Here is a 24,557-nt window from a genome sequence, read left to right as displayed (position 1 = left end):
TCTTTGGCTTCCACTTCCATGTTTTCCCATAAGCCGAATGAAGATATATTCCATTAAGTATTTCTATTTGATAGATACTATTCTCTGTCTTTGAATTTTAAGAATACCTATAAAAATTTTTATCACTAATTTTCCTAACAAATTCAAGGATAAAGAATGTTTCATTGTGTTTGGATGTTTCATCTTTTCAGGGAACTGAAAGTAATACATAGGTTTTAATGACTGTACTATGAGCTTTGTTATAGACTTTTAAATTTATATCTATACAAAATAAAACTGGAGATGGTGAAAAATTAGACTTAACATGTGATATGATTATTTATAATATAAAACATTTTAGAAAAAAAATAAATTTTTGTATTACCTGTTTTGGCCTAATAAAATGAAATTTAAAATCTTACTTGTGTATACTGAGGCAATCATATTAGTTATTTAAAAATAAAATCTCAAAGGGATTATAAGGGAAAGGAGGGGGAATGAGTGGGAAAAATCAGAGAGGGAGACAAACCATGAGAGACTCCTAACTCTGGGAAACGAACAAAGGGTGTGGAAGGGGAGGTGGGTGAGGGAAAGGGGTAAGTGACGGGCACTGAGGAGAGCACTTGATAGGATGAACCCTGGGTGTTATATGTTGGCAAATTTAACTTAAATAAAAACAAATGTAAAAAATAAAATAAAAAATAAAATATGGATGTTAATGAATGTGAAATAAATGTAAATATTAATTTCAGCATGCTACTCACTATATGACTTGAAAAAGTATATTTGTTGAAATCTTTTCTTTCTTGGAGTATTGCAAAGAATACAATTGCAGATATTTAATCAGATTGAAACCTATTATCTTAGAATGTATATTCTATAGTAGATAAGTCAGAAAATTGTGTTTATAATCATATATAAGATTTAACACAAGTATTACATGAAAAATTTTATTTTTTCCCCTAAAATACAAAAAATATTCCTTAAAAATGTTACAATTATTCATACATAATTCATAGTATGTTAGTAACTGTAACTTTAGTTGGAGATAAATTTTTGAATTGCACTATGAAGATAAATACTAAGTTCATTTTGAAGAGATGAACATTCACAGAGATTATGAGACCTTTTATGTATAAATTGTATATACTTAATCATCTGCAATCTAGTCTCTAATTAAAGAACATTTATAGAGTATCTGGGTGGCTCACTAGGTTAAGCATCTGCCTTTGGCTCAGGTCATGATCCTGGTGTCCTGGGTTCAAGCCCCATATCAGGCTCCCTGCATGGAGTCTGCTTTTCCCTCTGCCTATGTCCCTGCCTCTCTCTCTCTCTCTCTCTGTGTCTCTCATGAATAAACAAATAAAATCTTTTAAAAAAAATTCTTACTGCCAATTTTACCTCTTTTATTGAAGTACAATTGACTTACAATATCCTATTAGTTTCAGGTATACATTATAGTGATTCAATATTTTTATACATTACAAAGGGATCCTCATTTTAAGTTATGATCTGTCACCATAAAAATTTATTATATATCCCCTATCCTGTACATCATATCCCTATGACTTTTTTTATAACTGGAATTTTGTACTTCTTAATCCCCTTCACCTATTTTCCTGTACCGTAGATCCATCACCCTCTGGTTACCAACAGTTTGTTTCCTGCATGTATGAGTCTGTTTCTGGTTTGTTTGTTTGTTCAATCATTTTTTAGATTCCATATAGAAGTGAAATCATAGAGTATTTGTCATTCTCTGATTTATTTCACTTAGCATACCTTCTAGATCCAACCCACAGTTACAATTGGCAAGGTTTCATTGTTTATGGTAGAGTAGTAGTCTATTGTGTGCACATATATATCACATTTTCATACCTTGCTATTGTAAATAATGCTGCATTCGACATAGGTGTACATATCACTCTTTGAGTTGTTATTTTCATTTTCTTCAGGTAAATATCTAGACTTGGATTTGCTAGATTATATAGTAGTTTTATTTTCAATCTTTGAGGGACCTCCATAATGTTTTCCATAGTGGATGCATCAATGTACATTCCCGTCAACAGTGTGCGAGGATTTCCTTTACTTCACATATTTACCAACACATGTAATTTTTTTTTATATATAACCAATATGGAATACCATACCTGAGGTAATATCTTGTGTTTCTGGTTTTTGTTCCTCTGATGATTGGTAATGTTTCTATGTACCTATTGGCCTTTAATTGAGTCATTTGGGGCTTTTTTGAAATTAGGTTGTGTGAGCTCTTTATACATTAATCCACTTATTGAACCTATGATTGCAAATATCTTCTCCCATTCAGAAGGTTGCCTTTTCATTTTATTGGTGGCTTACTGCATTGTGAAAAAAAATTTTGTTTGATGTAATCCCATTTGTTTATTTTAGCTTTTTTGCCTTGGCCTGAGGAGATTGAGCCAAAAAAAAAAAAAAATATTGTAAGACCAATGTCAAAGATTTAACTGCCTATGTTTTCTTCTAGGAGTTTTATGGTTTCAGGTCTTATGTTCAAGACTTTAATCCAGTTTGAATTTAGTTAGGTATGGTGTAAGCTCATGGTATGGTTTCATTCTTTTGCATGTAGCTGTTCATTTTTAAAAAGTTTAAATACTATTTACTGAAGAGACTATATTTTCCACATGGTATAGTTCTTAATTTTTTTTTTAGTTTTATTTAAATTCCAGTTACTTAACATATAGTTCATATTAGTTTCAGGTGTACAATATAGTGATTCAACACTTACATGCAATGTTTAGTGCTCACCACAGCAAGTGCTTTCCTTAATCCCCATTACATATGTCACTCATCCCTCCACCCACTCCCCTCTGGTAACCCTCAGTTTGTTCTCTTTAACTAAGAATCTTTTGTGGTTTGTCCCCCTTTTTCTGCACCCCCCGCCTTTGCTCATTTGTTTTGTTTCTTAAAGTCCACATATGTGTGAAACTATATGGTATTTTTCTTTCTCCGAGTGCAGGTTTTTCATCTCTTAGGTTAGGTTTGTTCCTAGGCACCTTATTATTTTTGGTGAAGTTGTAGATGTAGAAGAGTTAATTTCATTATTGGTGTATAGAAATGCAGCGGGTTTCTATAGGTTGATATTGTACCCTGAAACTTTGCTGAATTCATGTATCAGTTCTAGCCCTTTTATGGTCGGGTCCAGGGTTTCTATATAGAGTATCATGTCATCTTCAAATAGTGAAGGTTTGACTTCTTTCTTGATGATTTGGATGCCTTTTATTTATTTGTGTTGCCTGATTGCTGTGGCTAGGATTTCTAGTACAGTGGTAAGAAAGAGCATCCCTGTCTTGCTCCTGACCATTGAGGAAAAGCTCACATCATATATTCTTGCTTCCTTTGTCGTAGATTACTGCACCAAGTATGCATGGGCTTATTTCTGGGCTCTTTATTCTATTTCATTAGCCTATGACTGTTTTTATACCTATACCATACTGTTTTGATTACAACGATCTTGTGGTTTGAAATCTGTGAGCATGATGACTCCAGCTTGTTCTTTCTCAAGCCTGCATGGGCTTTTGGGGGTCTTTTGTGCTTCTATACAAATACTAGGATACTTTGGTCTAGTTCCAAATTCCCAGGTATTTTATTCTTTTTGGTGCAGTTATAAATGGGATTGTTTTCTTAATTTCTCTTTCTGGTAGCTCATTATTATAGAAATACAATTTCTGTAAATTTTGTATTCTGCAACATTACTGAATTCATTTATTAGTTCTAACAGGGTTTTTTTTTTTTTTTAGTGGAATCTTTCTGGTTTTCTATATATACAATAATATCATCTGCAAGTAGTGACAGTTTTACTTCATTTCTAATTTGGGTTACTTTTATTTCTTTTTCTCACCTAATTGCTGTGGCTAGGACTTCCAATACTATGTTGAATAAAAGTGACAAGAGTGAGCATTCTTGTCTTGCCTCGAAGGGAAAATATTTCAGCTTTTCATCAACTTTAATGTTTAAAATATGGGTTTTATTATGTGGAGATGCATTCCTCTATACTGATTTTGTTGAGAGGTTTTCTTTTTTTATCATAAATGGATGTTACATTTTGTCAAAGTCTTTTTCTCTATATTTTAAGATCATATATTCATCTTTTATTTTGTTAATGTGGTATGTCTTGTTGTTTGATTTCCAAATGTGAATCATCCTTGTATCCCTGGATTAAAGCCCATTTGGTTATGGTGTATGATCCTTTTAAAGTATTGTTGAAAGTGATTTGCTAATATTTTATTGATGATTTTTGTGTCTTTGTTTATCCAAGATATTGGCTTTTATTTTCTTTGGTTTGTGGTGTCTTTGTCTGGTTTTGGTATCAAGGTAATGATTGCCTTCTAAAATGAGTTTGGAAGCATTTCTTCCTCTTCAATTTTTTGTAATGATTTGAGAAAGATAGGTATTCTTTAAATGTCTGATAGGATTTACATGCGGAGCCATCTGGTCCTGGACTTTTGTGGTTTGGGAGGTTTTGTGTTGTTTTGTTTTTTACTATTTCACTGTCATTACTTGTGATAGATAAGTCTATTTGAATTTTCTACTTATGGATCAGTCTTGGAAGGTTTGTGTTTCTACGAATTTATTATTTTTCCCGAGGCTTTCTCAGTCTTTTGTATTTCTCTGATGTCAGTTGTAAACTCTTCTCTTACATTTCTGATTCTACTTATTTGGGCCTTCTCTCTCTCTCTCTTTTTTTTTTTTTTTCTTGACAAGTAGGCTAGAGGCTTATTGATTTTATTTATCTTTTCAAAGAGTCAGCTCTTAGTTTTACTTCTTGCAAGGCCAGATTAGTAATAATGAGCTCCTTTGTTTTGCTTTTTTGGGGAACTCTTTAACCCACCTTTAATTCTGAGTGATAATCTTCTTGGGTATAGTATTCTAGGTTTAAGTTTTTCCTTTTGGCACTTTGAATAGAGTTAACATTCTCTTCTGGCTTGCAAAGTTTCTGCTGAAAAATCAGTTCACAGTCTTCGGGATTTCCCTTGTATGGAATTGTTTTGTTTTGTTTTGTTTTCCTGCTGTCTTTATAATTTTTCTTTAACTTTTGATATTTTAATTACAGTATGCCTTACTGTGGATCTCTTTGATTTCATCTTGTTTTTGACTCTCTGTGCTTCCTAAATCTGGATGTCTGTTTCCTTCCCCAGGTTAGGAGAGTTTTCAGCCATTATTTTTTTAAAAATAAAGTTTCCTTTCTCCCTCTCTTATCTTTTGGGACCTCTATACTGTGAGTATTAGTATGCTTGATGTTTTCCCAAGGGTCTCTTAACCTATCCTTACTTTTTTTTTTTTTTTTTCTATTCTGATTGGGTGATTTCCATTATTTTGTCTCCCAGATTGCTGAGCTATTTTTCTGTATCATCTGTTCTGCTGTTGTTTCCCATAGATATATTTTTCATTTCATTTACCGTTCTGGTTGATCCTTTCCTATTTTTCTTCTTTTTTGAAGTTCTCGCTGTGTTCTTACATTCTTACCCAAGATCTATAAGCATCTTTATGATCATTACTTTGAATTTTTTATTAGGGAAATTACTTATCTCCATTTTATTAGGGTTTTTCTGGGGTTTTCTCTGATTCTTTTTTTAGGGATATATTTTTCTGCCTCCTCAATTTGTTTGAATTTCCATTTATTTCTATGAATTAGGCAGAACAGCTACCTCACCCAGTATTTAAAAAGCAGCCTTGCATAAAGTATCCCCTGTGTAGATTATATGTCACTGGCAAGTTTGGCAGGCCATTTGAACCTGGAAGGTCCTGGAGCACACCTTGATGGGGGCTACCTTGACAAGCCAGTTGGAGCAGGTATAGGACAGGTGGTCCTGAGGCACACCACTTTGGTAGGACACTATGTCAGGTGTAGGCCAGCAAGGTCTCAGGGAACACTTGTGCTAGAGCCACTCTGGCAGGACAGCTAGAGCTGGAATTGGCACATGTAGAGAAGCCTAGGGTGCACTATGCTGAGGTTGCATGGAAAGGCAATTGGAGCTGGTATGGGCCAAGGGTATGGAGGGCACTGGTGGGGGGGTGGTGGCTAGAAGACTGGCTAGAGTACCTGGACTCTGCCTCTGCTCATGTGTGATAGTGGAAGGGGAACATAAAAAATTTTGCTCCCTGGCACCTCCAATACTGGAGAGCATTCCATTAGTTTTCTGCCTATTTGATGTACTCTAAGTTAGTAAACTGATTACTTTCCCTTCTATTCTAGTTGCCCTTTAAACTGCTATTTTTTTGCTGTGCCCAAGGGCAGGCTAGTTTGTTGTAGTGATATGTCTCTCTACTGCAGATCACTATGTCAAGGGTAGTGTTCCTTATTAATCATAATTGTTATACTATAAAAATACATTATGCCCAATTAGATTTGATGACTTTATTTCCTAATTTTGTTTAGCAATGATTTTATATTTAACCCAAGCCTCATAATTTTTTTCACATGATATCTCTATTTCTTTTTTTTAATATCTCTATTTCTGAGAACTTTATATTCAATATTCTCCACTTAATTGCCTGTATATTCAATACTAACCATTTTGTTCTAGAAGGAATAGTAGGTGTTATCTTTTATGAATTCTTACATATTTGAAACTGCCTGGCTATTTTATTCATGTTTTGGTTATACATTTTCTACCTATATAATAAAGATTGTTGAAATATAACTGAGAGCAAAATGCAAAACATATGACTATATGGCTTGATGTTTTTCAGATTAAACGCACGTGAATAATATATTTAGATAAAGGAAAGTCCTTTGTTAGCAATCCAGAAGTCCCTCCTGCTCCTTTCAATTCACTACTTGTACCTTTCTATCTGAAGATAAACACAATCTTGAATTGTAACACTGTGCATTTTTTTTCTTATTTTTAAACTTTTAAAAATTAGTATACTGTAGCATATTCTCTTTTGTATTTGGACTTTTTATTCTCAATATTATGTTGAGATTTTTCCATACTGCTGTATGTAGCACATTTATTCATTCTCATCACTCACAATGTTTCATTGCACAAATATAACATAATTTATTTAACCATTCAACTGTTTCTGACAGCATTGTTACCAGTTTGGGACTATTATGAATTGTGCAGTCAGAAATATTTCTGCACATATCTTTTGGGGAACATATTTAAACATTTCTATTTAGCAAATTTGGTCATAGAAATATGTGCATATCCAGTTTTCATTGATACTACCAAGCAGTTTCTAAACTATTTGAACTGGTTTACTCTTAACCTTCAGTATATGTGAATTCAAAGTTATTTTATCTATCATCTATCTATTTATCTTAGCAGTTTTGGTATGGGTAGAGTGATACTTTATTTCCTTTTTTAAAAAATTTGTATCTACTCTATGACTAATGAGGTTTAGAAATACTTCATACTTTTATGGTATATCTTTATTTTTATTATTAGATACCTCTTCAGTACTATTTTTCCCACTTTTTAGGGCTTTTCTCCTATGACTTTTAGAAATTAGCTATATTTTCAGGATACAGGTTTTGGGTTGGATAAATGTATTGCAAATATCTTTTCCCACTCTGTAGCTTGTGTTTGTACTTTTTTAATAATGAGTAATCCTTCATGAGAAAAGATTTTAGTAATCCTTCATGAGAAAGGATTTAATCTTAAAATTCAATTGATCACTTAATTTCTCAATTGTTTAAACAATTTGCATCTGGTCTTAGAAAATTTGGCTGCTCCCTTATCGTGAAAGTATCATCTTACCTCGCCCAGGATCTTTAATTTTACCTTTCACATTTGCAGCTACAAATCATGGAATTAATACTGTATAATGTTAGATGGAAGCCAAGATTATTCTTCCCCCATAGAAGAAATATAGTTCGCCTAACACTATTTATTGAAAAGGCCAGTATTCCTATAAACCTTTGGAACATTTTGTTATGTGTATATATCTGTATATGTATGGTTTCTTGACATTTTATTCCATATTATTAATATGCATTGGTCAGCTGTCTCAGTTACTTCAGACTTCTGATTTTGATATCCATAAGTATAGGTCTTCCAACTTTGTTCTTTAAAATTCTCTTGGCTGTTTTTACACTTTTGCTCATAATTCATTTTCCTCAAGCATGTATGTGTGTAATTCTTACATATGTGTTCTACACACATACACACAAATATATATAGATAATAGATCTAGATAATGACTTTGACACTATTATAACAATTTAAAATATATTTTCTAATTGTTTATTGATGGTTCATATAAATATGATTTCTGTTCCTTTAGGAATTGAATTACTCTGTCTATATGAATGTTTGCATATATCTACATATCTATATCTATATCTATCTATATCACCTATATCTATCTACACATATTATAAACACAATCAGGTTCTAAGTAATGGGTTTCATTTATTCCATATTAACCTTAACAACTCATATCTTGGGCAGCCCGGGTAGCTCTGCGGTTTAGCGCCACCTTCAACCCAGGGCCTGATCCTGGAGTCCCGGGATCGAGTCCCACATTGGGCTCCCTGCATGTAGCCGGCTTCTCCCTCTGCCTGTGTCTCTGCCTCTCTTCCTCTCTCTGTGTTTCTCATGAATGAATAAATAAAATCTTAAAAAAAAAAACTCATATCTCTTCCCATAAAGATTTATTTATTAGAGAGAGAGAGAAATGTGTTTAAGGGAGGAGGGGCAGAGGGTGAGGGAGAGGATCTCAAGCAGGCTCCCCTCTGAGCATGGAGCTGGACACAGGGCTTAATCCCAGGACCCTGAGATAATGACTTGAGCTGAAATCAAGAGTCAATCGCTTAACCAACTGAGCCACCCTGGTGCTCCTCATATCTCTTTTTTTGCACAAGAATCTCTGGTACACTGTTTAATATATGGTGATAGAAGGCATCATTGGTATTTAAAAAAATATATAGCAGAAAAGCCTTTCAATATTTTCCTATTACATAGAATTTTATGTAGAAATTTTGTACATATCTCTTACCATATGAAGTTCACATCTATTATAAATTTTATAATTTCCACTTATGTTGATACCATATTTTAAAATTTATTGCAGCTATTATATTAACATTGTTAACTATTAAACAAGTCTTACATTCCTGGAATATTCATATTATGGTTGTATTTGCTAAAACATACAGATATTATTATCGACTAGATAATCGACTATTATCTTTTAAAATAGATTTTCTTATCATATTTAAGAATGTATTAGTCTGTAATGCTCTTTCCTCTTAAGAGCTTTGATAGGTTTTGGTATCAAATGTAACTTGGCCTTATAAAAATATTTGGTAAGTATTTCCTCTTTCTGCTAATCCCTGTGAAAGCAAATATTTTAAAATATTCTCCAGTGAAACTACTTGGGTGTGAAATTAACTTTATGAGAACATAAATACTCCATGTATTTTCAAAGAATGTGTATTTGGCAGTTGAGTGCAGTGTTCTACATGTGTCAAGTCCATTTTCCATTATTTTGTCTAAACTATATTCTTGTTATTTTTTTAGATTCTTCAAACAAGTGTTTGAGAGAGTATTATTCAAATTTTGTTTATGATGGTAGATTTATCTATTTCTCCTTTATATCTGCCAAGTTTTTCAATATTCTACTCTGTTATTAAATTCATTAAAAATTTGTTCTTAGGGCAGCCTGGGTGGTTCAGCAGTTGAGTGCTGCCTTCAGCCCAGGGCCTGATCCTGGAGACCCCGGGATCAAGTCCCACATTAGGCTCCCTGAATGGAGCCTGGTTCTCCCTCTGCCTGTGTCTCTTCCTCTCTCTCTCTCTCTCTCTCTCTCTGTGTGTATGTGTGTCTCTCATTAATAAATAAATAAAATCTTTTTAAAAAATTGGTTTTATAATTATGTACCTAATTGGACATTATCTTATTATGAAATAATCCACTATCTCAAAATCTATGTAGTCTGATATGAATAGAACTACTATCTTTCTTTTGTTACTGCTTACATGATATATCTTTTCCCATCACTTTACTTTCAAATTTTCTTTATCTTTATACTTATAATGTGTCACTTTAGAAAGCAATGTTTTAAAAAATTCGATCTTCAATTCTTTGTCTTAATGTCTATAATTTATTCAAATATAAAAGATTAGACCTGGATTTATTTTTATTTTTTAAAAGATTTTATTTATATATTCATGAGTGACACAGAGAGAGAGAGAGGCAGAGACACAAGAAGAGGGAGAAGCAGGCTCCCTGTGGGGAGCCTGATGTGGGACTTGATCCTGGGTCTCCAGGATCACACCCTGGGCTGAAGGCAGGTGCTAAAGCACTGAGCCATCCAGGGATCCCTAGTCCTGGGTTTATATTTGTCCCATATGTTCTATGTTCAATTTTTGCTTCTTTTAAAAATATTTTTCTCTTATTAATTTGTTGTTTATACATTATTTTACTGTTAGTTTCATGAATAGTCTAAAAATAAAGATATACATGTTTTACTTGTTAAAATCTATCAAAATCACTTTCACCATTTCCCAGATGTTAGAAGAAGCTAGAAAACTGTATCTTTATTTGCCTTCTTATTTTGTACAATTTTGCTGTGTATTTTAATACAATATACATTTTAGTTCTCACTTCTTCCCATCTACTAAAAATACGATTTTTTTTAATGCCACTTTCTTATGAATCTTGGTGTCTTTTTCAAGAAAGCCCCGTAGGTAAACAATTACTTTCATTCACCAGGAGGATACCTGCGTAGCTCAGTAGTTGAGCGTCTGCCTTAGGCTCAGGGCATGATCCCGGAGTCCTGGGATCAGTCCTGCATTGGGCTCCCTGTGGGGAGCCTGAATCTCCCTCTGCCCATGTCTGACTCTTTCTCATTATTATATAACTGTTTTGGTTTCCCAGTGCTCTTTATTTCCTTCAAATCTCTATGCTTTTCCATCGCTATAGTTTTCCTTATGATTAAAGAACCCCTCACCCCCAGAATTCTTCTTACTTTATTTACTAAAATTCCTTAGATTTTCTTTTATTTGTGGATTTAGGATTTTAGGTTCTGATTTTTTCTCAGTATTTTAGAGAAATCTTTTGTTTTTGAACTTTCTTTTGTAATGTTGGCTCTCATTCTTATTTTGTTCATTTGAGACTAGTCCTGCCTTACTTCTTGTTGCCTCACCTCTTGCTCCCTTACCCCTGGACTTACTAGAAATGCATTCTGTGTTTTTTGATGGTAGGCTGATTATATCTGATTAAACAAGGTTTATTTTTTCTTAAGTGACACTCTAGGCTTTGGCTGCAACATTGATTTGTTTAATTAGAAAAGATAAAAGCAAGACAGATTCATAATGAACCTATACAAACAACTGTATTTCCATAGAAAGAGGTTCAGTAAAGTACCTGTTTGTATGATTCAAATATTCTTTGTTTAGTGAGAATCAGACACCATTCAAAAAAAAAATTCTTATCAGTTTACAGAGCATAGTATATACCACAATAGTCCTCAAGCTTTTTGGTGGTAGCTTTACAATCATAAATATTTCTGATAATTCCAAAAAGCTTTTGTTTACGTAGGCTATATTTATCAATATTTACTATATAAATAGTAAAATAACAATAAGTCCAGTAATTAAAACAAAATATCTTTATGAAAAAAACTGTTACCCCAAAAAGGAAATTAGTAGGAAGAGCAATATATACACTTTTCTTGTAAATTTTAATGTCTCTTTTAATAGAAAACAACTGGATTATCCTGTTTCTGCATTGTATCTGTTATAATATTACAGATTGTATAGCTTTTAGAAAACTCTTCTATACACTTAAAATTACATACATGTGATAAACAGACCCCTTGAAAGTGTCTCCATGATCACTGAGGGTTACATAGTATAAGAATAAAGAGAAAAGAATTTGTTATATATCCATCAGGAAACAGATCCACACTGGTATTTAAAATAAAAAGCATTTTATTTTATTTGAAATGCATTCAAAACAAATAATAGCTGTTAAAGATTAGCTCACTTGATTAATAGAGGATCATTTGCCTGAAAAACAATACTTGACTGCTTATCTAATCAATATGGTAATAAAATATTGTAGCATAAATGTAGAAGTTTATCCAACTTTATAAAGACGACCAGTTCAGAACTGAGGAAACTATAAATCTGTTTAAAAAAATAATCAAGAACATGAGGAATAAACACACAAAAAAGTATTCTGGTCAGGTATAGGTTCTCTGTTTCCTGGGCAGATTTCACTGAAGGTAAATGATAACATTGTAATAATTGTAATACTTCTGGATAAAGGAAGACTGTTTTTTCAAGATCAACTATTCTAATAAAAGCCAAAGTCTAATTTTGAATTAATGTAATATTTGAAAGAAAAGTACTCATAATCTCCTTTCTAAAAAAAATGATTTTCTTATGACCAAACTAATCAAAACTGGGCAAATATTGTCAAAACTTTTGGCTAGAACTTTTTTCTTTTTCCTGAAAATCAAAAGCTAATACTACAGTCTTATATGTACAGTTGCATTTCTCTGTTATTTTTGATTCAATTATAGTTCAAATTATCCATATTAATGATAACCTTTACCAAAATAATTGCCTTGTACTTCACAAAAAAGTGGGTATATTAGCAAAAATCCTAGATAGTAATTTTGCTGATTAACATAAATATATGGCACTACTTTTTATAGCCACAAATATCACTTTTGTAATTTCTCAAAGTGGCATGAATGAGCACAGTCCTGAACATAGCCTAAGAACTTGTCTATTCTACAACATGTAAAAATAAGAAACAATATCTTAAAGTAGCACTTAATATATATATATATATTTGCATCTTATTTTATATTGAATATATTTATAAGTAAATAATATGCACTATATATTATATAAAGATATAAGTATACCTTATACAAACATAAACACGTAAGTGTATAATGTAAATATATTATATTATATATATTATAAATACAAATATATTTGTATAAATATACACAAATATATAACTATATATTATAAATATAAATATATGCATTAAAACTATGTTTAGTAACCAAAGCATCCATATTCTTTTAGAAATTACCTATCAAAAAATTATTTATTAATGAAATCAGCTTATTATTAGTCCAAGTTTTTAAATTAAGTGAGGCTTGATCTTGGAAATTGTGTTCAAGCTAACATACTAAAAGCATAGTTACTATTATTAAAATGTTTTGTAGAATAATGATTTAATTGATCATGTCATTTTACATTTTCACAGTTCTAAACATTATGTTGGATTACTAAATTTAACTTTAAAAACTCTACACATAGTTCACACTAATAAACACAAGGAAAAATATAAGATATGTGTTAAACCAAAATTATTAAAATGTCCTGGGTCATCAAGAGACTCGTGTGAATGTGAATTCGTGTGAATGTAAATGTGAATGTAAACAGGTTTTTGAGGTAGAGATTTCTGAGAAAATAATTTTTTGTGTTTCTTAAAAACATATTAAAATGTTACTTTATCAGTTTTCTACTTACTTTTGAAATATTAGACTTATGGTAAGTACCATTATTCTCTGTTAAGCAATTAATACAGAACTCCTTGAACTTGTCTTTATACTTTATTAATATCTGCTTAAACTAGGAAAATATTTCATCTCAAAAAAGGAGAGATAAAGGCTCTTATCAGTTCAAAGAGTCACAGAACTTGGAGGTTAAGTTCTATAACTTCCATAATGGGTCAACATAAATACAGAAACATAACACTACAGCCCAGATTTTGAAGACCTGCTTACCCTTCTGGGAGGCATGGGATATTTTCTCACTTTGTTCTCCCAAACAGGAAATTTTAAAAGATAATCAAGCAAGATTATTCAGCAGTTCTCACACAACAGACAATGGGTCTCCGTCATTCATGCAAGGAAGACCATTAAGTAATCAGATCATAATACCAGATTCCAAATTTTTGCTGCCACCAACAAAAAAATAATTTATTAGTCCCAAACAAATGAGAACATGAACCAAACTTGATCTAGAACTGGAATCAAGGTAAAAAACAAAGCCTGGAAAAAGAACAGAAACTAAAAGTCATCAAGGTAAAGGTCTAATGCCTCTTGGTAGTTATTCTGGGCTCCAATGCAAGATATGTGGTCAGGTGTTTTTCTCAGGTGACTTGGTGTAATTGTTTCTGGGAGGTGAGTCTGTAGAATTTCCAACATTTTCAAGTGCAATTTCCTGAAGTTAAAAGCGTGACTACCATACAAACATAATAAATGTGTTTCAATGATTTTATTCATCCTACTCATCAGTGAAGGAACCAATAAGTTGGTAAAATTGGCTCAAAGGATTACTCAAGGAACAGAGATTTATATCGTCAAAGGATTCCTGAAAAGAATTTGATAGAAATAAAACTGTTAAATATCCTATAAGCTCTGAAAGTGAAACCCTGAAACCTTTGGGGTTATCTCTTCCACCTGACAGAAACCTGTAGGTTACCATTGAATTTCACAGTTTCAGGGCTCTAATAAAATAATAAATAGTAAGATAAAATGCAGGTGCATCCTCCTAGATAATTAAATTCTTGAGTGAGCCTGCTAAACAATGACATTGAAAGGACATGCAGTCATCTTCCTGTTTTATTTCCAAGATACAGATTTTTTTTTCTTAACAAAGTAAAGGTAAAAAGAATCTTACCACACATAAAAGACTTAAGCAAGGTCATTCAAACACAGAAAGCAATTCATTTTAGCTTTCACAATCTGGCATGATATTGTATCTTTCACAAGGAAACTATTTAATCAACTGTTAACAATCACAAATGTTAAGTGAAAATAGTGTACTTAGTGCCAGCCTACAATTTTTTAAATTAAAAATATAAATTATTAGTAATAAATATTACAGATATAAACAACACATTATGTACACTAACATATACTTCAAACTATTTCCTTGACTCTGAATGCAATGGCATAAAGAAAACAGGGCAGTTTTACCTTCCTATTATACCGGCTATCTTCTAATTTGGGGCCAAATATAAGAAAGATATCTTTGCTTATCATGTTTTGTTATGAAGACCTAGATTAAGCACAGAACTATAAAAATAGAGTGCTTATATATTATCAAAAGAGGTTTATTTTCACATGATTATTATTCCTACAAGGGTTATCATGTATTACTGCCAACAAGATAAGGAATAAGGTTGTGAGAGTCAATAACTTCCAGAAAAGGGCCAAGCTTTTATTTATGTGCGGAGAGAGCTAGAGAGGATCACTCTATTTTTTTTTCATTATTTTTGGCTATTTCAGTGGGCAAAATGTTTTACTTTTGTGACTGTGGATTCTGATGTAGGGGAAGGGCAAGATGTCAGTTTTGTTTCTATAATACTGATAAGTGTGACAGAAAAGAAAATAGCAATCATAACAAAATTGTAATATTATTACCCCTCCCTCCAAAATACTTATTGTGCATCTACTTTGGATCAGACTCTGGGGATATGGCAGTGAAGATAACAAAGTACCTGCTTTCATATAGCTTACAGTTGAGTGTTGGAGGCAGAGAGTAAATAATTAAACAAGCAAACATATCTGTCAGTTGTTGACAACAGCTGTCAAGGAGCACCAGCGAGTCTCCAAAAACACAGCTAAAGTCAATCAAAGTTTTATTTAGTTTGCTGCAGGAGAGGAGAACACACTTCCAAGAAACTTTCAGAGTATCTCAATAAAGGGAGTTGGAGAGGATTTGCAGGAATTGGTATGTGCTGAATGTTTCCAGAAAGGAATTAGGGAAGTGGGTACTAGCTCTTGTCCTGACCTGGTGCCTGTGCAAGGTGTTAGAAGTAGTGTTCAGATGTGCTGGCACACAAATAACATTTCAAGCTATAGAAATAAATGAGATCACTTCTATGGAGGATGAATATCAACAAAGAACATTCTCAAGACTAAGCCCTGGAGTGCTTCATAATGAGAAGAAACATCCCATAAGGTAAGAGAAAAAGCAGAGACTGATGCTCTGAGGACAGAGTTAGGTGTTGGTAGCAAATTACTAATTTTCTTTGTTATTTGTGAGTATTGATTGAGTCTGACTCTAGAGCCCAGTCAAATTATATCTTGGTAACCAGATTAGCTGGGAATGTGACTATAAGAAGAAAATGGTTTGACTCTGTTTTTCGTTATTGTTGTTGCTGCTTTTTTTAAAAATAGCACTTCCATACCCTGTTTAACAATTATAATTTCCTGGTTCACTAATTATATAGCAGTTATACTGACGAAGTCTCTGCTGTCATATACCCCATATGATAAATAAGTTTCAGTAATTGTCCCAAGCTATAAGTTATTTTCCATGATCATTAAGTGAGTTGCAGGACTCATGTTATGACTTCTGTCTCCAGTTGTAGCTTTTATCATTATACACTGATAGTTTATCATCCCTGCCAGCACATTAGAACCATGTGTGGAAATCTTAAAATTCGGGGGCCAGGCTTCACCACCAGGAGCTCTGAATTCTTTTACTTCATTCGATTAACTGGATGAACTCTAGAGTACATCCACTGTGAAAATCACTGCTTTAGGGATTTTTACAGAAATGGTAGCTGGGTTGTTTTTATGGAGTTCAATTCAAGCCAACTCTAACTTTTCTGAATCAGAATTTCATAGGATAGAGTTTTTAAATATTGAGATTTAACTAGCTTCCTAGGTTATTTTTAAAAGTTTGAAAACCAAAGACATAGCAAACTTCCAAACATGGCTGCACATTTGAAATGCCTAGGAAGATTTTTAAAAATCTTGACACATGGTCCTACATACCAATTAAATCAGAATGTCTTAGGGTGGGGAACAGACATTTTTAGGTCTTAAATGTCAGTGTGCTGCAAAGTTTGGGAACCACTGGCAAAATGAAGTAAGGGAAACAGGAGTGGTGCAGATATTATGAATTGATAGAGATGAGGCTATTAAGTTTGAAGCATATGACATTACTTTGACTTTTGACCTATACAATGAAAATTTCATGCAGTTTAATTTAAAATACAGTATGTCAGAGAAAGACAAATACCATGTAATTTCACTTATATGTGGAATTTAAGAAACAAAACAAATGATTAAAGGGAAAAAAAGAGAAAACACTCATAACTATACAGAACAAATTATGGTTACTAGAGGTGAAGTAGGTAGGGGGGATGGGGATTGAGAATAATTTAACATGAGCCCTGAGTAATGTACTGAGTCATTGAATCACTGTATTGCACACCTGAAACTAATGCTATATGTTAACTGTACTGGAGTTAAATAAAAGATCAGGAAAAAAATAATGTCCTCGAATATCCTGCAAAACCAATTTATTTGCTTTTCACTAAATACTTTGCAGAGACCACACCTTTATTCTGGAGAATACAGAAATGTTTTACAAACAGAAGTTTAACTCTCATAATTCTAAATCCAATGTTTTTAGTCTGCCTTTAGCATTCTGGTGGAAGTCTTAAAGTTTTGTAGCACAAAACTTAGAATCATTATACTACCTTTTTCTCTATGCAAATAATATATTGCATAATTGCGTGTTTGCATTTATGTCTTTTCAGAGATTGAATTGATTTTTCTTGAGGTTCAAACAAATGTTGAGTTGGGACATTTTGAACACTTTGTCCTGTGATTTAAAAACACACATTCCAAGGTCAAATTCATGATAAATAAACTAACTGAGCCAAGTGAAACTGAAAATGATGAGAAGAATTGGCTTAGCCAAATGTTACATACATTTGCCCCTCAGTGTCCTTTTGCTAATAAATCCAGAGTTTGCACTTCTGTTACAAACCTGCCCTGAATCAGTTAGCATAATGAAGATGCTTTCATCTTAAGTAGCGATGTCTCTCTGCCCCAGAAGCCGCTTGGCTCTCTGATAGGCTGAAACCGATTCAATTTTTTTCCTGACAATGAGGCAAATGGGAGTTGCATCTGTTGTGTAGAAGACACTGGTGGAGCAGAAGTGAAACAATCTAAAATTGGAAATATGATAGGTCTGTTGAGCATAAATGAGGTTTATGTTTTTTCTTGAATTTTAAAATGTCAAAAATGAACAATGATACCTAATAAATGCAAATATATGCACAGAAAAAAATATGAAATGACCTGATTTGAATGACTCAGAACAAGTTTGTGAAAAACTTACTTGCCTATTTTATGTAAAATCGCATTTCCTTTATACACATTAATGACTCATTATAGATATTCATGAGTGTATGTACATTTTGAGAAACCCTACCTGGGCACTAAATATATATATTTTTCCACATGAATTGTGAGATGCAGAAATACAAGCAAATGGGGGGAAAAGTGGGGAATACAACTAATTAATGATTAAAATACACATGTTGAGTTTTAAACTCTTTCCCTCCCTCAGTAGCTTTGAGCCGTTTTATCTGGCCCAGGCTCCTCTCTTTATTCATTACTTTGTTTCAAGTACTTTGAATTTCTATTTAGTCAAGATTCAATTTTTACAGCCTTTTGCATTTGAAGATGGTATGTGCTATTCATAGGATATCTTAGTCATCTCAGAAGTGAGCTATTTATGGAAGCATCGCCTCATTTAGTCCAGTGTTTTTCTTTAAAAGATTTTTGAGTTGTGTTTTTCATTAGTGGCACAATTTAAGACATGTATTTTTAAATAGTACTCTCCATCAGGCACTTCTCTAGACATTTTGTATGTATTATTTATTCATTTAATAATTTTATAATAGAATAATTATTAGCTCTGATAAGACTCCAGTTAATAAGACTCAGGGAGTCCACATATTTACTCCAAGCATATTAGGTAAATCACAAAACTCAGCTTCGGAAACACCTTTATTTGACTTATATGGCCATGCTTTCCCACTGGAAAGGAGAGAAAATTTAATGAAATGAGTATAAAAAGATTCTAGGCCTTACATGAAGACTGAAGATTTGTAACTTCAGATAAAAAACAAAGCTTAAATGAAACAACTCTTTTTATTTTAAAAATACAAAAAGTCTGAAATAGTTGCATATGTTAAATCTAAATCTTTTAGTGGTAACAAATAATCACTGTGTTTGTGCACATGTCTACCTATGTGTGGCAATTCAGTATAAAATGTGTAATTTAACACATTTGAGATGTTATGGTCAGCCAGAAAAAAAAAAAAAACTGTAATGTCAGTTGAATGGGTCATCAAAATAGACAGTTTTGAAGGGATATTTGTAGCTCATTTTTGCTATCCTGATGGGGGCATTAAGGGCAGAGAGGGAAAAAATGTTATGTTTATCTGAATCATAGACCTAGTTTACCTTTGTTTGCCAAGGCCTCAAAAAAGGTAGCATCTGGATAAAATAAAACTGGCTGTGAGGCTTCATCTTGCTAAAAGGAGAAGCATCTGGAGGAGTTGGCAAATGCTGTCCTATTCCTTCGGTGGCAACACATGCTTTGTCTATATCATTGAGCTCAGGGATGTCAAACAATTTTGAATTTCTCTTGGTTCCCAGAATCGGATGTTGTAGTAACATAAGCTTGCATAGATCAAGCAAAGAATTTGGTCAGAAGACCCCTTTCTCCGTGACTACCTTAAAAAATTATTTTCTTAGAGCTCAGGAAGATGGTCCATGCTGTAAAGATATAGATAAGAATTTCTGAAGCTATGAGTATCATTGTTCTATCTAACTTAATACAATGAATATTTATGTAAAATTGGATTCCATGGATTTGTGAGTGGATTTGAAAGGTCATTTATGAGGTGTAAAATAATATCAATATAGGAGACCTGAGTAGTTCCGTCAATGGGATTTTTTTCCTCTTGCACTAATACATGACTTCTCTATACAGATAGACTGTGACAGATGCCACTTTATCCGCTGATACTGGGCAACACGACTTACACATTCTTTCATTGATTCATTTATTTGTAAGGCAGCAAGCATTTACATAGTACCTACTATATTCTAGGTCTATGCTAATGAACATAAATGTATATTTGAATGAGATCTGTAATATTTATGATCTAATTCCCTTCCCATTCAGGAAAGGGAAGACTGACCACATATACATAAAATAATTTCTGATTAGAATTTTTAAAGTATTTTATTTATTTATTCACAAGAGACACAGAGAGAGGCAGAGACATAAGTATAGGGAGAAGCAGGCTTTCTGTGGAGAGACTGATATAGGACTCGACCCCACGACCCTGGGATCATGACCTGAGCCAAAGGCAGATGCTCAATCACTGAGCCACCCAGCTGCACCCGATTAGAATTATGAAGACGTTAATAAAACATATTGTTATAGAAAATTATCATCCAAGGCCCCCTGGGACATGACCTCTAAGCTGAGTTTAAAGGGACTTCTCCCAGGATTGAATCAGTAAGATGAAAGTCCCTGAAGTGAAAAAGGGTTTAAAGTTTTTACAAAGAACTGAGAGGGAGTTAGAGATGGTATAACAGGATGGAGAGGAAGGTGAGAGCCGTGTTATGGAATGAAGTTAGAAAGTCTGACACCATCGAGACAGGTGTTGTAGGCCAGGTCAAGGCATTGATGTTTCATTATGAAAGCAGTAAGGAGCTGCTGAAGTTTTTAAACAAGTGAAATTATTTGGTTTATATTTTTAAAATGTTACCATGGTTGCTGTGTGGAGAATTAGCTCTGGATCATGAACAGGCCAGGGAAATCTGTTAGAAAGCTATTTCAGTAGTTAGAGGAGCTATAGTGGTAGTAGCTGAGGAAGTGGAAGAGGATGAGTTTGAGATAGGTTTGGGGAAAACTTGGAGGAACAGGAAAAACATTTGCTAAGTGTGTGTTGCAGGGAAGGGGGAGGGTCTCAACAAATGAAATGGATAAAGAAATCCCTTAAATTTTGATTTCTAGAACTGGGTAAAGATTTGGGGGATATTCAACACTTTACACAGTAGGGCTAGCTATCATGGGAAGCAGATAAGTTCAAGGGACATAGTAGTTCTGAATTCAAATGGTGATTCCGAGGTGTTTAGAGCCTGAAGAAGAGTAAAAGAGCTCAGAACCAAGCTCAGTTGTAGCACAGAATAGAGAGAGTAATGTGAGTAGTGCAGGGGAGGAGTAGCCAGAGAGGTAGGAGAAGAAGCAAAGCAAGTGAGTGCCAGGAAACTTAAGAGCCAAGAATGTTTTTGATGAGTGTGGTGATCACCTATGTCAAATGTGGAAGTTCAAGATCAAAGAGCCTAGGGGTGCCTGGGTGGCTCAGTCACTTAAACATCTGACTTCTATTGGGTCATGATCCTGGAATCAAGCCCCACCAAGGGCTCACTGCTCAGTGAAGAGTCAGCTTCTCCCTCTCTCTCTGCCCCTTCCCCTCCCCCACTCCCCTCATGCTCCATCACTCTGTCAAATAAATAAAAACCTTAAAAAAAAGATGAAGCCTGTGTTGAAATATATTCAATTTTTTTCATATTATAAAAAAGTCTTATTCACTATATTTCATGAAAGGGAAACTTTTTAATTCAATATTTGCTTAATTCTAAAATAAGTGCTCTCAATAGATACAACATTTTTTGCTTAGAAATTCTGGAAACAACTACTAAAAGCTTTATCAGAAATACAAAAGACTCTATAATGAAGTTATATGATAACCCTATTTAAGAAGCAAATTTAAACAAATTAAAAAATATCAAGTTCCTTTATAACTGTAGAATTTGTCAAATTTCACTTAAAAATGTCATAGAAAAAAAAGTACAGCCTTACTCCTCTGCTTTCTTGCTGCACAAGAGAAAATTGAAATAGAAAAAACATCAGATTTCTAAACCTTGTTACAACATGAGAGAATAAAAACGAATCAAGAGTTGCAATTGGAAGTAAAAGAAAAGACAAATTCACCACTAGTGAGGGTTTAGCTGTAAGGAGAGTAACTTAATTTCCTGTTAAAAAAATATAGGCTTTTATTTAGGTTTGTATATGCGATTGTTTTGTGAATTTAAAAAAATAACAAATGAAGCAATAGAATTCTTGGTAATCTACTGAAAACTCTGGTGTTTTTCAAAGCCGTCCATTGAACTGTCCTTTGATAAGAATGTAACCACAGCAAGATCCTGAGTTGAACCATAAATCTAAAGCATGTTTAATTTAAAACAAAATTTGTACTTGGTAAAGAATAAAAACAGCAACTTTTATTTCTATATGGTGCTATACATAATTTATAACAACCTTTAGGCAGTTGCAACACCTGAAATTAAATAGGAAATGAAATTATTCCCCGAAGGTAGGGGAGGTTGATGTTAGAAATGAATTTAAAAATGAGTACACAAATAGTTTATACTATTATTGTGTACATTACTCAGCAGCTGTGACCTCATTACAAATCCCTCATTGTGTTTCTCAGAATATTACTTTAACCTCTTTGAGGATGCTTCTCATACACCTTATGTTACTCTTAGAATAACATGTTTTTATGGCAAACATGGCTAGTTGCTATTATAATAGACCAACGATATCTTGATTCCCTTTAGTGTGGCTGAAGTAGTATATCTGTTGGGAATGTTACCAAGTATCCTTATTACTAAATACTCCTCTTTCTGAAGAACACATGATGAAGTTGGTGGGTTCAACCACTCATTTGATAAATACAGAAAGCGTCTACACCAGGTACCCATCTAGATGTTAGGGATCTATTTGTGATCTAAACAAACACCCTCGGCTTCATGAAGTCTATAAATATCATACACATCCAATGAAGAAAGAAACTAAAAAAATCTAGAAAATAGATGGAATAAAACTGTTAGCGTCTGATTATCTTCTCTTTGCTCATACTCACACGAGTATCTCTTTGCTCATAACGGCTACAAGTATCCTGTGGACTAATACTATACATATCCTACTAAAATCCATTATCATTTAAAAATTACATATTTTTTAAAAATCTTCATTTTGTAACTACTTTGACTCAATACTTTACAGACTTACTATGTGTGCTTTCCTGTGATCCGAGGAACAATGATGAGCATGACTATTGGGGTCCCTGCCCTCATGCATATAGTTTATAGGCTAAAGGGTAAGACCCTCTGATTTCATACCCCCACAAGTGTGGTTAGAAAAAGTACATGAAAACTAAAGGAGTTGGTACTAATAATACCTAAAAGTCTAACGTAACTTAATTCATTCTTCCACACACCTCAGGTGTACTTCCATGATGGCGAATATAAACATTTCTGAACGTTCCTTTCCATTACTCTGGTCTTTATATTGTTTTGTGCATTATTTCCTCCCATGCAAGCTACTGCTGCTTTTATCCTTCCAGAAATCTCTACCTTTCCCACTGGAACTTTGTACAGTACAAAAAAAACCAAAACAGAACTTATAGTTCTTCTGTTTTTCCTCTCATGCACTTCTCATGAAGTCATTATCTTTGCCTCCGTACTCTAAGTTTTGAAAGTTTTCTGAGCAATATCTGTGGACCCATCAGAAGCTTTAGGATCTTAATTCTTTGACTTCATCATCTTTAACATTCAGACATTTGGGGGCACCTGGGTGTGTCAGTTAAGTGTCCACCTTTAGCCCAGGTCCTGATCCCAGGGTCCTAGGATCAAGCCCCCCCCACTTCTTGGGGTTCCTGCTCAGTGGGAAGCTTACTCCTCCTCTCCCCCTGCTTGCTGCTCCCCCTGCTTGTGCATGCTCTCTCTCTGTCTGTCTCAGATAAATGAAGTATTTAAAAAAACAGAATGATCAGCCATTTTAAATATATTAGAACCTGTGATTATAAGTCTGTAGCTGAAGCCTGCTTCTCTTCATGAATTTGTTCAACCATCACCCACTCTGCAATCTAAACCAATAAATAGCCTCATATTTTCTGCATTTATTTACCTTGTCTTCTTGCATTCGATAATCCAGCTCATAAATACCAAACCTAGACATTTATTATCATTTATTCACTGTCCCTGCCACTGCCCTAAACCTTGTCTCCATAATCACTGGAATTAGCAATGTTATTATTAAAAATACCAAAGAGAGGAAGTGAAGTAATTAGTAAGATTAGTTCTCACTTCTTCCCATCTACTAGAAATATGATTTTTTTAATGCCACTTTCATATGAATCTTGGTGTCTTTTTCAAGAAAGCCCCATAGGAAAAAAAAAAAAAGAAAGAAAGAAAGAAAAGAAAGCCCCGTAGGTAAACAATTACTTTCATTCAAAATTCACCAGGGGGACACTTGGGTAGCTCAGTGGTTGAGCATCTGCCTTAGGCTCAGGGCATGATCCTGGAGTCCTGGGATCGAGTCCTGCATCGGGCTCCCTGTGGGGAGCCTGATTCTCCCTCTGTCCATGTCTCTGACTCTTTCTCTGCGTCTCTCATGAATAAATAAATAAAGTCTTAAGAAACAGAAATTCACCAGGAGGAAAATATAAACGTGGGGATATTACCGAAATATTTTCTAAGTGTTACTTTTCCATATGGCTTAATCATAGTTCAGTGTTGATGAATCACTTAGCATTTGTGTTCTCCAACATTTTAACAGTAAAACTAAAACATAATTATAATGTTTTTTTTATGTTTGTGAGAGGCATACTGTTCAGTTTTTTAGCAAGTTATTCATATCTGACTGACAATAACTTGAACTGTAGACCAGACAATTCCAACGCTCAACCTTATGTCATCAGGAATGCAAAAACATTGGTTAT

Source organism: Vulpes lagopus, chromosome 17 (genome assembly GCF_018345385.1).
Source record: "Vulpes lagopus strain Blue_001 chromosome 17, ASM1834538v1, whole genome shotgun sequence".
In the NCBI taxonomy this organism is placed as follows: Eukaryota; Metazoa; Chordata; class Mammalia; order Carnivora; family Canidae; genus Vulpes; species Vulpes lagopus.
This window is presented reverse-complemented; position numbering follows the sequence as displayed.